Consider the following 15011-nt stretch of genomic DNA (forward strand, 5'->3'; position numbering starts at 1 on the left):
CAACCCTCAATCCTCAATCCTCAACCTTCAACCATCAATACTCAATCTTCAATCCTCAAACCTCAATTCTCAATACTCAATCCTCAATCCTCAATCTTCAACTCTCAATACTCAATCTGCAATCCTCAATACTCAAACCTCAATACTCAATCCTCATTCTTCAATCCTCAATACCCAATCCTCAATCTTCAATCCTCAATCCTCAATCCTCAATCATCAATCCTCATTCCCCAACCGTCAATCCTCATTCCTCAAACCTCAATCCTCAACCCTCAGTCCTCATACTCAATTCTTAATTCTCAATTCTCAATTCTCAATCCTCAATCCTCAGACTTCAATCCTCAATAATCAATCTCCAATCCTAGATCCTCAATCCCCAATCTTCAATCCTTAATCCTCAATCCTCAGTCCTCAATCCTCAATCCTCAATCCTCAAACCTCAATCCTCAACCGTCAGTCCTCGGACTCAATCCTCAAACCTCAATTCTCAATCCTCAATATTCAATCATCAATCCTCAATCCTCAGACCTCAAACATCAATACTCAACCCTCAGTCCTCGTCCTCAATCCACAACCCTCAATCCTCAATCCTCAATCATTAATCATCAATATTCAATCTTCAGTCCTCAATCCTCAATCCTCAATCCTCAATCCTCAATTCCTAATGTTCAATCCGCAATTCCCAATCCTCAATCTTCAATCCTCAATCCTCAATCCTCAATCCTCAATCCTCAATACTCAATCCTCATTCTTCAATCCTCAATACCCAATCCTCAATCTTCAATCCTCAATCCTCAATCCTCAATTCTCAATCCTCAATCATCAATCCTCAGACCTCAAACATCAATATTCATCCCTCAGTCCTCGTCCTCAATCCACAACCCTGAATCCTCAATCCTCAACCTTCAATCATCAATATTCAATCTTCAATCCTCAATCCTGAATCCTCAATCCTCATTCCCCAACCGTCAATCCTCATTCCTCAAACCTCAATCCTCAACCCTCAGTCCTCATACTCAATTCTTAATTCTCAATTCTCAATTCTCAATCCTCAATCCTCAGACTTCAATCCTCAATAATCAATCTCCAATCCTAGATCCTCAATCCCCAATCTTCAATCCTTAATCCTCAATCCTCAGTCCTCAATCCTCAATCCTCAATCCTCAAACCTCAATCCTCAACCGTCAGTCCTCGGACTCAATCCTCAAACCTCAATTCTCAATCCTCAATATTCAATCATCAATCCTCAATCCTCAGACCTCAAACATCAATACTCAACCCTCAGTCCTCGTCCTCAATCCACAACCCTCAATCCTCAATCCTCAATCATTAATCATCAATATTCAATCTTCAGTCCTCAATCCTCAATCCTCAATCCTCAATCCTCAATTCCTAATGTTCAATCCGCAATTCCCAATCCTCAATCTTCAATCCTCAATCCTCAATCCTCAATCGTCAATCCTCAATACTCAATCCTCATTCTTCAATCCTCAATACCCAATCCTCAATCTTCAATCCTCAATCCTCAATCCTCAATTCTCAATCCTCAATCATCAATCCTCAGACCTCAAACATCAATATTCATCCCTCAGTCCTCGTCCTCAATCCACAACACTGAATCCTCAGTCCTCAATATTCAATCATCAATTTCCAATCTTCAATCCTCAATCCTCAATCGTCAATACTCAATTCTCAATCCTCAATCTTCAATCCTCAATCCTCAATCCTCAATACTCAATCTTCAATCTTCAATCCTCAATACTCAATCTTCAATCCTCAATCCTCAATCCTCAATCCTCAACCCTCAATCTTCAATCCTCAAACCTCAATCCTCAACCGTCAGTCCTCGTCCTCAATCCTCAACCCTCAATCCTCAATCCTCAACCTTCAACCATCAATACTCAATCTTCAATCCTCAAACCTCAATTCTCAATACTCAATCCTCAATCCTCAATCTTCAACTCTCAATACTCAATCTGCAATCCTCAATACTCAAACCTCAATACTCAATCCTCATTCTTCAATCCTCAATACCCAATCCTCAATCTTCAATCCTCAATCCTCAATCCTCAATTCTCAATCCTCAATCCTTAATCCTCAGACCTCAAACATCAATATCCAACCCTCAGTCCTCGTCCTCAATCCACAACCCTCAATCCTCAGTCCTCAATATTCAATCTTCAATACTCAATCTTCAATCCTCAATCCTCAATCCTCAATCCTCAATCCTCAATCTTCAATCCTCAATGCTCAATCCTCAATCTTCAATCCTCAACACTCAATCTGCAATCCTCAATCCTCAAACCTCAATCCTCAATCCTCATTCTTCAATCCTCAATACTCAATCCTCAATCTTCAATCCTCAATACTCAGCCTTCAATCCTCAATCCTCAATCCACAATCCTCAATCCTCAATCATCAGGCATCAATACTCAATCTTCAATATTAAATCCTCAATCCTCAATCCTCAATCCTCAACACTCAATCCTCATTCCTCAAACCTCAATCCTCAACCCTCAGTCCTCATCCTCAATTCTCAATTCTCAATCCTCAATCCTCAATCCTCAATCTTCAATCCTCAATAATCAATCTCCAATCCTAGATCCTCAATACCCAATCTTCAATCCTCAATCCTCAATCCCCAATCCTTAATCCTCAATCGTCAATCTTCAATCCTCAATACTCAATCTTCAATCCTCAATCCTCAATCCTCAATCCTCAATCCTCATTCTTCAATCCTCAATACCCAATCCTCAATCTTCAATCCTCAATCCTCAATCCTCAATTCTCAATCCTCAATCCTCAGTCCTCGGAACTCAAACCTCAATCCTCAACCCTCAGCTCTCATCCTCCATCCTCAATCCTCAATCATCAATCCTCAATCTTCAATCCTCAATATTCAATCTTCAATCCTCAATCCTCAATACTCAATCCTCAATCATCAGTGGTCAATACTCAATCTTCAATACTCAATCCTCAATCCTCAATACCCAATCCTCAATCTTCAATACTCAATCATCAATCCTCGATTCTCAATCCTCAATGCTCAGTCCTCAGTCGTGAAACCTCAATCCCCGACACTCAGCCCTCATCCTCAATTCTCAGTCCTCAATCCTCAGTCCTCAGTCCTCAAACCAATATCCTCAACCCTCAGACATCATCCTCAATCCTCATTCTTCAATCCTCAATAGCCAGTCCTCTATCTTCAATCCTCAATCCTCAATCCTCAATCCTCAATCCTCAATCCTCAATCCTCAATACTCAGTCTGCAATCCTCAATCCTCAAACCTCAATTCTCAATCCTCATTCTTCAATCCTCAATACTCAATCCTCAATCTTCAATCCTCAATACTCAATCCTCAATCTTCAATCCTCAATACTCAAACCTCAATCCTCAATCCTCATTCTTCAATCCTCAATACCCAATTCTCAATCTTCAATCCTCAATCCTCAATCCTCAATTCTCAATCCTCAATCCTTAATCCTCTGACCTCAAACATCAATATCCAACCCTCAGTCCTCGTCCTCAATCCACAACCCTCAATCCTCAACCCTCAATCTTCAATCCTCAATCCTCAATCCTCAATCCTCAATCCTCATTCATCAATCCTCAATACCCAATCCTCAATCTTCAATCCTCAATCCTCAATCCTCAATCCTTATTCCTCAATCCTCATCCTTCAATCCTCGATAGCCAATCCTCAATTTCAATCCTCAATCCTCAATCCTCAATTCTCAATCCTGAATCCTCAGTCCTCAATATTCAATCCTCAATTCTCAATCTTCAATCCTCGATCCTCAACCATCAATCCTCAATCCTCAATCCTCAGGCATCAGTACTCAATCTTCAACGCTCAATCATCAATCCTCAATCATCAATCCTCATTCCCCAACCGTCAATCCTCATTCCTCAAACCTCAATCCTCAACCCTCAGTCCTCATACTCAATTCTTAATTCTCAATCCTCAATTCTCAATCCTCAATCCTCAATACCCAATCCTCAATCCTCAATCCTCAATCCTCAATCCTCATTCATCAATCCTCAATACCCAATCCTCAATCTTCAATCCTCAATCCTCAATCCTCAATCCTTATTCCTCAATCCTCATCCTTCAATCCTCGATAGCCAATCCTCAATTTCAATCCTCAATCCTCAATCCTCAATTCTCAATCCTGAATCCTCAGTCCTCAATATTCAATCCTCAATTCTCAATCTTCAATCCTCGATCCTCAACCATCAATCCTCAATCCTCAATCCTCAGGCATCAGTACTCAATCTTCAACGCTCAATCATCAATCCTCAATCATCAATCCTCATTCCCCAACCGTCAATCCTCATTCCTCAAACCTCAATCCTCAACCCTCAGTCCTCATACTCAATTCTTAATTCTCAATTCTCAATCCTCAATCCTCAGACTTCAATCCTCAATAATCAATCTCCAATCCTAGATCCTCAATCCCCAATCTTCAATCCTTAATCCTCAATCCTCAGTCCTCAATCCTCAATCCTCAATCCTCAAACCTCAATCCTCAACCGTCAGTCCTCGTCCTCAATCCTCAAACCTCAATTCTCAATCCTCAATATTCAATCCTCAATCCTCAATCCTCAATACTCAATCCTCATTCTTCAATCCTCAATACCCAATCCTCAATCTTCAATCCTCAATCCTCAATCCTCAATTCTCAATCCTCAATCATCAATCCTCAGACCTCAAACATCAATATTCATCCCTCAGTCCTCGTCCTCAATCCACAACCCTGAATCCTCAATCCTCAACCTTCAATCATCAATATTCAATCTTCAATCCTCAATCCTGAATCCTCAATCCTCAATCCTCAATCCTCAATCCTCAATCCTCAATCCTCAATCCTCAATCCTCAATCCTCAATCCTCAATCCTCAATCTTCAATCCTCAATCCTCAATCCTCAATCCTCAATCCTCAATCTTCAATCCTCAATCCTCAATCCTCAATCTTCAATCCTCAATACTCAATCTGCAATCCTCAATCCTCAAACCTCAATCCTCAATCCTCATTGTTCAATCCTCAATACCCAATCCACAATCTTCAATCCTCAATCCTCAGTCCTCAATTCTCAACCCTCAACCCTCAATCCTCAGACCTCAAACATCAATATTCAATCCTCAGTCCTCGTCCTCAATCCACAACCCTCAATCCTCAGTCCTCAATATTCAATCATCAATTTCCAATCTTCAATCCTCAATCCTCAATCGTCAATACTCAATTCTCAATCCTCAATCTTCAATCCTCAATCCTCAATCCTCAATACTCAATCTTCAATCTTCAATCCTCAATACTCAATCTTCAATCCTCAATCCTCAATCCTCAATCCTCAACCCTCAATCTTCAATCCTCAATCCTCAATCCTCAATCCTCAATCCTCATTCATCAATCCTCAATACCCAATCCTCAATCTTCAATCCTCAATCCTCAATCCTCAATCCTTATTCCTCAATCCTCATCCTTCAATCCTCGATAGCCAATCCTCAATTTCAATCCTCAATCCTCAATCCTCAATTCTCAATCCTGAATCCTCAGTCCTCAATATTCAATCCTCAATTCTCAATCTTCAATCCTCGATCCTCAACCATCAATCCTCAATCCTCAATCCTCAGGCATCAGTACTCAATCTTCAACGCTCAATCATCAATCCTCAATCATCAATCCTCATTCCCCAACCGTCAATCCTCATTCCTCAAACCTCAATCCTCAACCCTCAGTCCTCATACTCAATTCTTAATTCTCAATTCTCAATTCTCAATCCTCAATCCTCAGACTTCAATCCTCAATAATCAATCTCCAATCCTAGATCCTCAATCCCCAATCTTCAATCCTTAATCCTCAATCCTCAGTCCTCAATCCTCAATCCTCAATCCTCAAACCTCAATCCTCAACCGTCAGTCCTCGTCCTCAATCCTCAAACCTCAATTCTCAATCCTCAATATTCAATCATCAATCCTCAATCCTCAGACCTCAAACATCAATACTCAACCCTCAGTCCTCGTCCTCAATCCACAACCCTCAATCCTCAATCCTCAATCATTAATCATCAATATTCAATCTTCAGTCCTCAATCCTCAATCCTCAATCCTCAATCCTCAATTCCTAATGTTCAATCCGCAATTCCCAATCCTCAATCTTCAATCCTCAATCCTCAATCCTCAATCCTCGATCCTCAATACTCAATCCTCATTCTTCAATCCTCAATACCCAATCCTCAATCTTCAATCCTCAATCCTCAATCCTCAATTCTCAATCCTCAATCATCAATCCTCAGACCTCAAACATCAATATTCATCCCTCAGTCCTCGTCCTCAATCCACAACCCTGAATCCTCAATCCTCAACCTTCAATCATCAATATTCAATCTTCAATCCTCAATCCTGAATCCTCAATCCTCAATCCTCAATCCTCAATCCTCAATCCTCAATCCTCAATCCTCAATCCTCAATCCTCAATCCTCAATCCTCAATCTTCAATCCTCAATCCTCAATCCTCAATCCTCAATCCTCAACCTTCAATCCTCAATCCTCAATCCTCAATCTTCAATCCTCAATACTCAATCTGCAATCCTCAATCCTCAAACCTCAATCCTCAATCCTCATTGTTCAATCCTCAATACCCAATCCACAATCTTCAATCCTCAATCCTCAGTCCTCAATTCTCAACCCTCAACCCTCAATCCTCAGACCTCAAACATCAATATTCAATCCTCAGTCCTCGTCCTCAATCCACAACCCTCAATCCACAACCCTCAATCCTCAGTCCTCAATATTCAATCATCAATTTCCAATCTTCAATCCTCAATCCTCAATCGTCAATACTCAATTCTCAATCCTCAATCTTCAATCCTCAATCCTCAATCCTCAATACTCAATCTTCAATCTTCAATCCTCAATACTCAATCTTCAATCCTCAATCCTCAATCCTCAATCCTCAACCCTCAATCTTCAATCCTCAAACCTCAATCCTCAACCGTCAGTCCTCGTCCTCAATCCTCAACCCTCAATCCTCAATCCTCAACCTTCAACCATCAATACTCAATCTTCAATCCTCAAAGCTCAATTCTCAATACTCAATCCTCAATCCTCAATCTTCAACTCTCAATACTCAATCTGCAATCCTCAATACTCAAACCTCAATACTCAATCCTCATTCTTCAATCCTCAATACCCAATCCTCAATCTTCAATCCTCAATCCTCAATCCTCAATCATCAATCCTAATTCCCCAACCGTCAATCCTCATTCCTCAAACCTCAATCCTCAACCCTCAGTCCTCATACTCAATTCTTAATTCTCAATTCTCAATTCTCAATCCTCAATCCTCAGACTTCAATCCTCAATAATCAATCTCCAATCCTAGATCCTCAATCCCCAATCTTCAATCCTTAATCCTCAATCCTCAGTCCTCAATCCTCAATCCTCAATCCTCAAACCTCAATCCTCAACCGTCAGTCCTCGTCCTCAATCCTCAAACCTCAATTCTCAATCCTCAATATTCAATCATCAATCCTCAATCCTCAGACCTCAAACATCAATACTCAACCCTCAGTCCTCGTCCTCAATCCACAACCCTCAATCCTCAATCCTCAATCATTAATCATCAATATTCAATCTTCAGTCCTCAATCCTCAATCCTCAATCCTCAATCCTCAATTCCTAATGTTCAATCCGCAATTCCCAATCCTCAATCTTCAATCCTCAATCCTCAATCCTCAATCCTCAATCCTCAATACTCAATCCTCATTCTTCAATCCTCAATACCCAATCCTCAATCTTCAATCCTCAATCCTCAATCCTCAATTCTCAATCCTCAATCATCAATCCTCAGACCTCAAACATCAATATTCATCCCTCAGTCCTCGTCCTCATTCCACAACCCTGAATCCTCAATCCTCAACCTTCAATCATCAATATTCAATCTTCAATCCTCAATCCTGAATCCTCAATCCTCAATCCTCAATCCTCAATCCTCAATCCTCAATCCTCAATCCTCAATCCTCAATCCTCAATCCTCAATCCTCAATCTTCAATCCTCAATCCTCAATCCTCAATCCTCAATCCTCAATCTTCAATCCTCAATCCTCAATCCTCAATCTTCAATCCTCAATACTCAATCTGCAATCCTCAATCCTCAAACCTCAATCCTCAATCCTCATTGTTCAATCCTCAATACCCAATCCACAATCTTCAATCCTCAATCCTCAGTCCTCAATTCTCAACCCTCAACCCTCAATCCTCAGACCTCAAACATCAATATTCAATCCTCAGTCCTCGTCCTCAATCCACAACCCTCAATCCTCAGTCCTCAATATTCAATCATCAATTTCCAATCTTCAATCCTCAATCCTCAATCGTCAATACTCAATTCTCAATCCTCAATCTTCAATCCTCTATCCTCAATCCTCAATACTCAATCTTCAATCTTCAATCCTCAATACTCAATCTTCAATCCTCAATCCTCAATCCTCAATCCTCAACCCTCAATCTTCAATCCTCAAACCTCAATCCTCAACCGTCAGTCCTCGTCCTCAATCCTCAACCCTCAATCCTCAATCCTCAACCTTCAACCATCAATACTCAATCTTCAATCCTCAAACCTCAATTCTCAATACTCAATCCTCAATCCTCAATCTTCAACTCTCAATACTCAATCTGCAATCCTCAATACTCAAACCTCAATACTCAATCCTCATTCTTCAATCCTCAATACCCAATCCTCAATCTTCAATCCTCAATCCTCAATCCTCATTTCTCAATCCTCAATCCTTAATCCTCAGACCTCAAACATCAATATCCAACCCTCAGTCCTCGTCCTCAATCCACAACCCTCAATCCTCAGTCCTCAATATTCAATCTTCAATACTCAATCTTCAATCCTCAATCATCAATCCTCAATCCTCAATCCTCAATCTTCAATCCTCAATGCTCAATCCTCAATCTTCAATCCTCAACACTCAATCTGCAATCCTCAATCCTCAAACCTCAATCCTCAATCCTCATTCTTCAATCCTCAAAACTCAATCCTCAATCTTCAATCCTCAATACTCAGCCTTCAATCCTCAATCCTCAATCCACAATCCTCAATCCTCAATCATCAGGCATCAATACTCAATTTTCAATATTAAATCCTCAATCCTCAATCCTCAATCCTCAACACTCAATCCTCATTCCTCAAACCTCAATCCTCAACCCTCAGTCCTCATCCTCAATTCTCAATTCTCAATCCTCAATCCTCAATCCTCAATCTTCAATCCTCAATAATCAATCTCCAATCCTAGATCATCAATACCCAATCTTCAATCCTCAATCTTCAACTCTCAATACTCAATCTGCAATCCTCAATACTCAAACCTCAATACTCAATCCTCATTCTTCAATCCTCAATACCCAATCCTCAATCTTCAATCCTCAATCCTCAATCCTCAATTCTCAATCCTCAATCCTTAATCCTCAGACCTCAAACATCAATATCCAACCCTCAGTCCTCGTCCTCAATCCACAACCCTCAATCCTCAGTCCTCAATATTCAATCTTCAATACTCAATCTTCAATCCTCAATCCTCAATCCTCAATCCTCAATCCTCAATCTTCAATCCTCAATGCTCAATCCTCAATCTTCAATCCTCAACACTCAATCTGCAATCCTCAATCCTCAAACCTCAATCCTCAATCCTCATTCTTCAATCCTCAATACTCAATCCTCAATCTTCAATCCTCAATACTCAGCCTTCAATCCTCAATCCTCAATTCACAATCCTCAATCCTCAATCATCAGGCATCAATACTCAATCTTCAATATTAAATCCTCAATCCTCAATCCTCAATCCGCAACACTCAATCCTCATTCCTCAAACCTCAATCCTCAACCCTCAGTCCTCATCCTCAATTCTCAATTCTCAATCCTCAATCCTCAATCCTCAATCTTCAATCCTCAATAATCAATCTCCAATCCTAGATCCTCAATACCCAATCTTCAATCCTCAATCCTCAATCCCCAATCCTTAATCCTCAATCGTCAATCTTCAATCCTCAATACTCAATCTTCAATCCTCAATCCTCAATCCTCAATCCTCAATCCCCATTCTTCAATCCTCAATACCCAATCCTCAATCTTCAATCCTCAATCCTCAATCCTCAATTCTCAATCCTCAATCCTCAGTCCTCGGTCCTCAAACCTCAATCCTCAACCCTCAGCTCTCATCCTCCATCCTCAATCCTCAATCATCAATCCTCAATCTTCAATCCTCAATATTCAATCTTCAATCCTCAATCCTCAATACTCAATCCTCAATCATCAGTGGTCAATACTCAATCTTCAATACTCAATCCTCAATCCTCAATACCCAATCCTCAATCTTCAATACTCAATCATCAATCCTCGATTCTCAATCCTCAATGCTCAGTCCTCAGTCGTGAAACCTCAATCCCCGACACTCAGCCCTCATCCTCAATTCTCAGTCCTCAATCCTCAGTCCTCAGTCCTCAAACCAATATCCTCAACCCTCAGACATCATCCTCAATCCTCATTCTTCAATCCTCAATAGCCAGTCCTCTATCTTCAATCCTCAATCCTCAATCCTCAATCCTCAATCCTCAATCCTCAATCCTCAATACTCAGTCTGCAATCCTCAATCCTCAAACCTCAATTCTCAATCCTCATTCTTCAATCCTCAATACTCAATCCTCAATCTTCAATCCTCAATACTCAATCCTCAATCTTCAATCCTCAATACTCAAACCTCAATCCTCAATCCTCATTCTTCAATCCTCAATACCCAATTCTCAATCTTCAATCCTCAATCCTCAATCCTCAATTCTCAATCCTCAATCCTTAATCCTCTGACCTCAAACATCAATATCCAACCCTCAGTCCTCGTCCTCAATCCACAACCCTCAATCCTCAGTCCTCAATATTCAATCTTCAATATTCAATCTTCAATCCTCAATCCTCAATCCTCAATCCTCAATCCTCAATCTTCAATCCTCAATGCTCAGTCTTCAATCTTCAATCCTCAACACTCAATCTGCAATCCTCAATCCTCAAACCTCAATCCTCAATCCTCAATCCTCAATCTTCAATCCACAACCCTCAATCCTCAATACTCAATCTTCAGTCTTCAATCCTCAATACTCAATCTTCAATCCTCAATCCTCAATCCTCAATCCTCAATCCTCAAGCCTCATTCTTCAATCCTCAATACCGAATCCTCTATCTTCAATCCTCAATCCACAATCCTCAATCCTCAATCCTCAATCCTCAATCCTCATTCTTCAATCCTCAATACCCAATCCTCAATCCTCAATCCTCAATCCTCAATCCTCATTCATCAATCCACAATACCCAATCCTCAATCTTCAATCCTCAATCCTCAATCCTCAATCCATATTCCTCAATCCTCATCCTTCAATCCTCGATAGCCAATCCTCAATTTCAATCCTCAATCCTCAATCCTCAATTCTCAATCCTGAATCCTCAGTCCTCAATATTCAATCCTCAATTCTCAATCTTCAATCCTCGATCCTCAACCATCAATCCTCAATCCTCAATCCTCATTCCCCAACCGTCAATCCTCATTCCTCAAACCTCAATCCTCAACCCTCAGTCCTCATACTCAATTCTTAATTCTCAATTCTCAATTCTCAATCCTCAATCCTCAGACTTCAATCCTCAATAATCAATCTCCAATCCTAGATCCTCAATCCCCAATCTTCAATCCTTAATCCTCAATCCTCAGTCCTCAATCCTCAATCCTCAATCCTCAAACCTCAATCCTCAACCGTCAGTCCTCGTCCTCAATCCTCAAACCTCAATTCTCAATCCTCAATATTCAATCATCAATCCTCAATCCTCAGACCTCAAACATCAATACTCAACCCTCAGTCCTCGTCCTCAATCCACAACCCTCAATCCTCAATCCTCAATCATTAATCATCAATATTCAATCTTCAGTCCTCAATCCTCAATCCTCAATCCTCAATCCTCAATTCCTAATGTTCAATCCGCAATTCCCAATCCTCAATCTTCAATCCTCAATCCTCAATCCTCAATCCTCAATCCTCAATACTCAATCCTCATTCTTCAATCCTCAATACCCAATCCTCAATCTTCAATCCTCAATCCTCAATCCTCAATTCTCAATCCTCAATCATCAATCCTCAGACCTCAAACATCAATATTCATCCCTCAGTCCTCGTCCTCAATCCACAACCCTGAATCCTCAATCCTCAACCTTCAATCATCAATATTCAATCTTCAATCCTCAATCCTGAATCCTCAATCCTCAATCCTCAATCCTCAATCCTCAATCCTCAATCCTCAATCCTCAATCCTCAATCCTCAATCCTCAATCCTCAATCTTCAATCCTCAATCCTCAATCCTCAATCCTCAATCCTCAATCTTCAATCCTCAATCCTCAATCCTCAATCTTCAATCCTCAATACTCAATCTGCAATCCTCAATCCTCAAACCTCAATCCCCAATCCTCATTATTCAATCCTCAATACCCAATCCACAATCTTCAATCCTCAATCCTCAGTCCTCAATTCTCAACCCTCAACCCTCAATCCTCAGACCTCAAACATCAATATTCAATCCTCAGTCCTCGTCCTCAATCCACAACCCTCAATCCTCAGTCCTCAATATTCAATCATCAATTTCCAATCTTCAATCCTCAATCCTCAATCGTCAATACTCAATTCTCAATCCTCTATCTTCAATCGTCAATCCTCAATCCTGAATACTCAATCTTCAATCTTCAATGCTCAATACTCAATCTTCAATCCTCAATCCTCAATCCTCAATCCTCAACCCTCAATCTTCAATCCTCAATCCTCAATCCTCAATCCTCAATCCTCATTCATCAATCCTCAATACCCAATCCTCAATCTTCAATCCTCAATCCTCAATCCTCAATCCTTATTCCTCAATCCTCATCCTTCAATCCTCGATAGCCAATCCTCAATTTCAATCCTCAATCCTCAATCCTCAATTCTCAATCCTGAATCCTCAGTCCTCAATATTCAATCCTCAATTCTCAATCTTCAATCCTCGATCCTCAACCATCAATCCTCAATCCTCAATCCTCAGGCATCAGTACTCAATCTTCAACGCTCAATCATCAATCCTCAATCATCAATCCTCATTCCCCAACCGTCAATCCTCATTCCTCAAACCTCAATCCTCAACCCTCAGTCCTCATACTCAATTCTTAATTCTCAATTCTCAATTCTCAATCCTCAATCCTCAGACTTCAATCCTCAATAATCAATCTCCAATCCTAGATCCTCAATCCCCAATCTTCAATCCTTAATCCTCAATCCTCAGTCCTCAATCCTCAATCCTCAATCCTCAAACCTCAATCCTCAACCGTCAGTCCTCGTCCTCAATCCTCAAACCTCAATTCTCAATCCTCAATATTCAATCATCAATCCTCAATCCTCAGACCTCAAACATCAATACTCAACCCTCAGTCCTCGTCCTCAATCCACAACCCTCAATCCTCAATCCTCAATCATTAATCATCAATATTCAATCTTCAGTCCTCAATCCTCAATCCTCAATTCCTAATGTTCAATCCGCAATTCCCAATCCTCAATCTTCAATCCTCAATCCTCAATCCTCAATCCTCGATCCTCAATACTCAATCCTCATTCTTCAATCCTCAATACCCAATCCTCAATCTTCAATCCTCAATCCTCAATCCTCAATTCTCAATCCTCAATCATCAATCCTCAGACCTCAAACATCAATACTCAACCCTCAGTCCTCGTCCTCAATCCACAACCCTCAATCCTCAATCCTCAATCATTAATCATCAATATTCAATCTTCAGTCCTCAATCCTCAATCCTCAATCCTCAATCCTCAATTCCTAATGTTCAATCCGCAATTCCCAATCCTCAATCTTCAATCCTCAATCCTCAATCCTCAATCCTCAATCCTCAATACTCAATCCTCATTCTTCAATCCTCAATACCCAATCCTCAATCTTCAATCCTCAATCCTCAATCCTCAATTCTCAATCCTCAATCATCAATCCTCAGACCTCAAACATCAATATTCATCCCTCAGTCCTCGTCCTCAATCCACAACCCTGAATCCTCAATCCTCAACCTTCAATCATCAATATTCAATCTTCAATCCTCAATCCTGAATCCTCAATCCTCAATCCTCAATCCTCAATCCTCAATCCTCAATCCTCAATCCTCAATCCTCAGACTTCAATCCTCAATACTCAATCCTCAATCTTCAATCCTCAATACTCAATCCTCAATCTTCAATCCTCAATACTCAAACCTCAATCCTCAATCCTCATTCTTCAATCCTCAATACCCAATTCTCAATCTTCAATCCTCAATCCTCAATCCTCAATTCTCAATCCTCAATCCTTAATCCTCTGACCTCAAACATCAATATCCAACCCTCAGTCCTCGTCCTCAATCCACAACCCTCAATCCTCAGTCCTCAATATTCAATCTTCAATATTCAATCTTCAATCCTCAATCCTCAATCCTCAATCCTCAATCCTCAATCTTCAATCCTCAATGCTCAGTCTTCAATCTTCAATCCTCAACACTCAATCTGCAATCCTCAATCCTCAAACCTCAATCCTCAATCCTCAATCCTCAATCTTCAATCCACAACCCTCAATCCTCAATACTCAATCTTCAGTCTTCAATCCTCAATACTCAATCTTCAATCCTCAATCCTCAATCCTCAATCCTCAATCCTCAAGCCTCATTCTTCAATCCTCAATACCGAATCCTCTATCTTCAATCCTCAATCCACAATCCTCAATCCTCAATCCTCAATCCTCAATCCTCATTCTTCAATCCTCAATACCCAATCCTCAATCCTCAATCCTCAATCCTCAATCCTCATTCATCAATCCACAATACCCAATCCTCAATCTTCAATCCTCAATCCTCAATCCTCAATCCATATTCCTCAATCCTCATCCTTCAATCCTCGATAGCCAATCCTCAA

The sequence above is a fragment of the Calliopsis andreniformis genome, unplaced genomic scaffold, assembly GCF_051401765.1.
Source record: "Calliopsis andreniformis isolate RMS-2024a unplaced genomic scaffold, iyCalAndr_principal scaffold0052, whole genome shotgun sequence".
Classification (NCBI taxonomy): Eukaryota; Metazoa; Arthropoda; class Insecta; order Hymenoptera; family Andrenidae; genus Calliopsis; species Calliopsis andreniformis.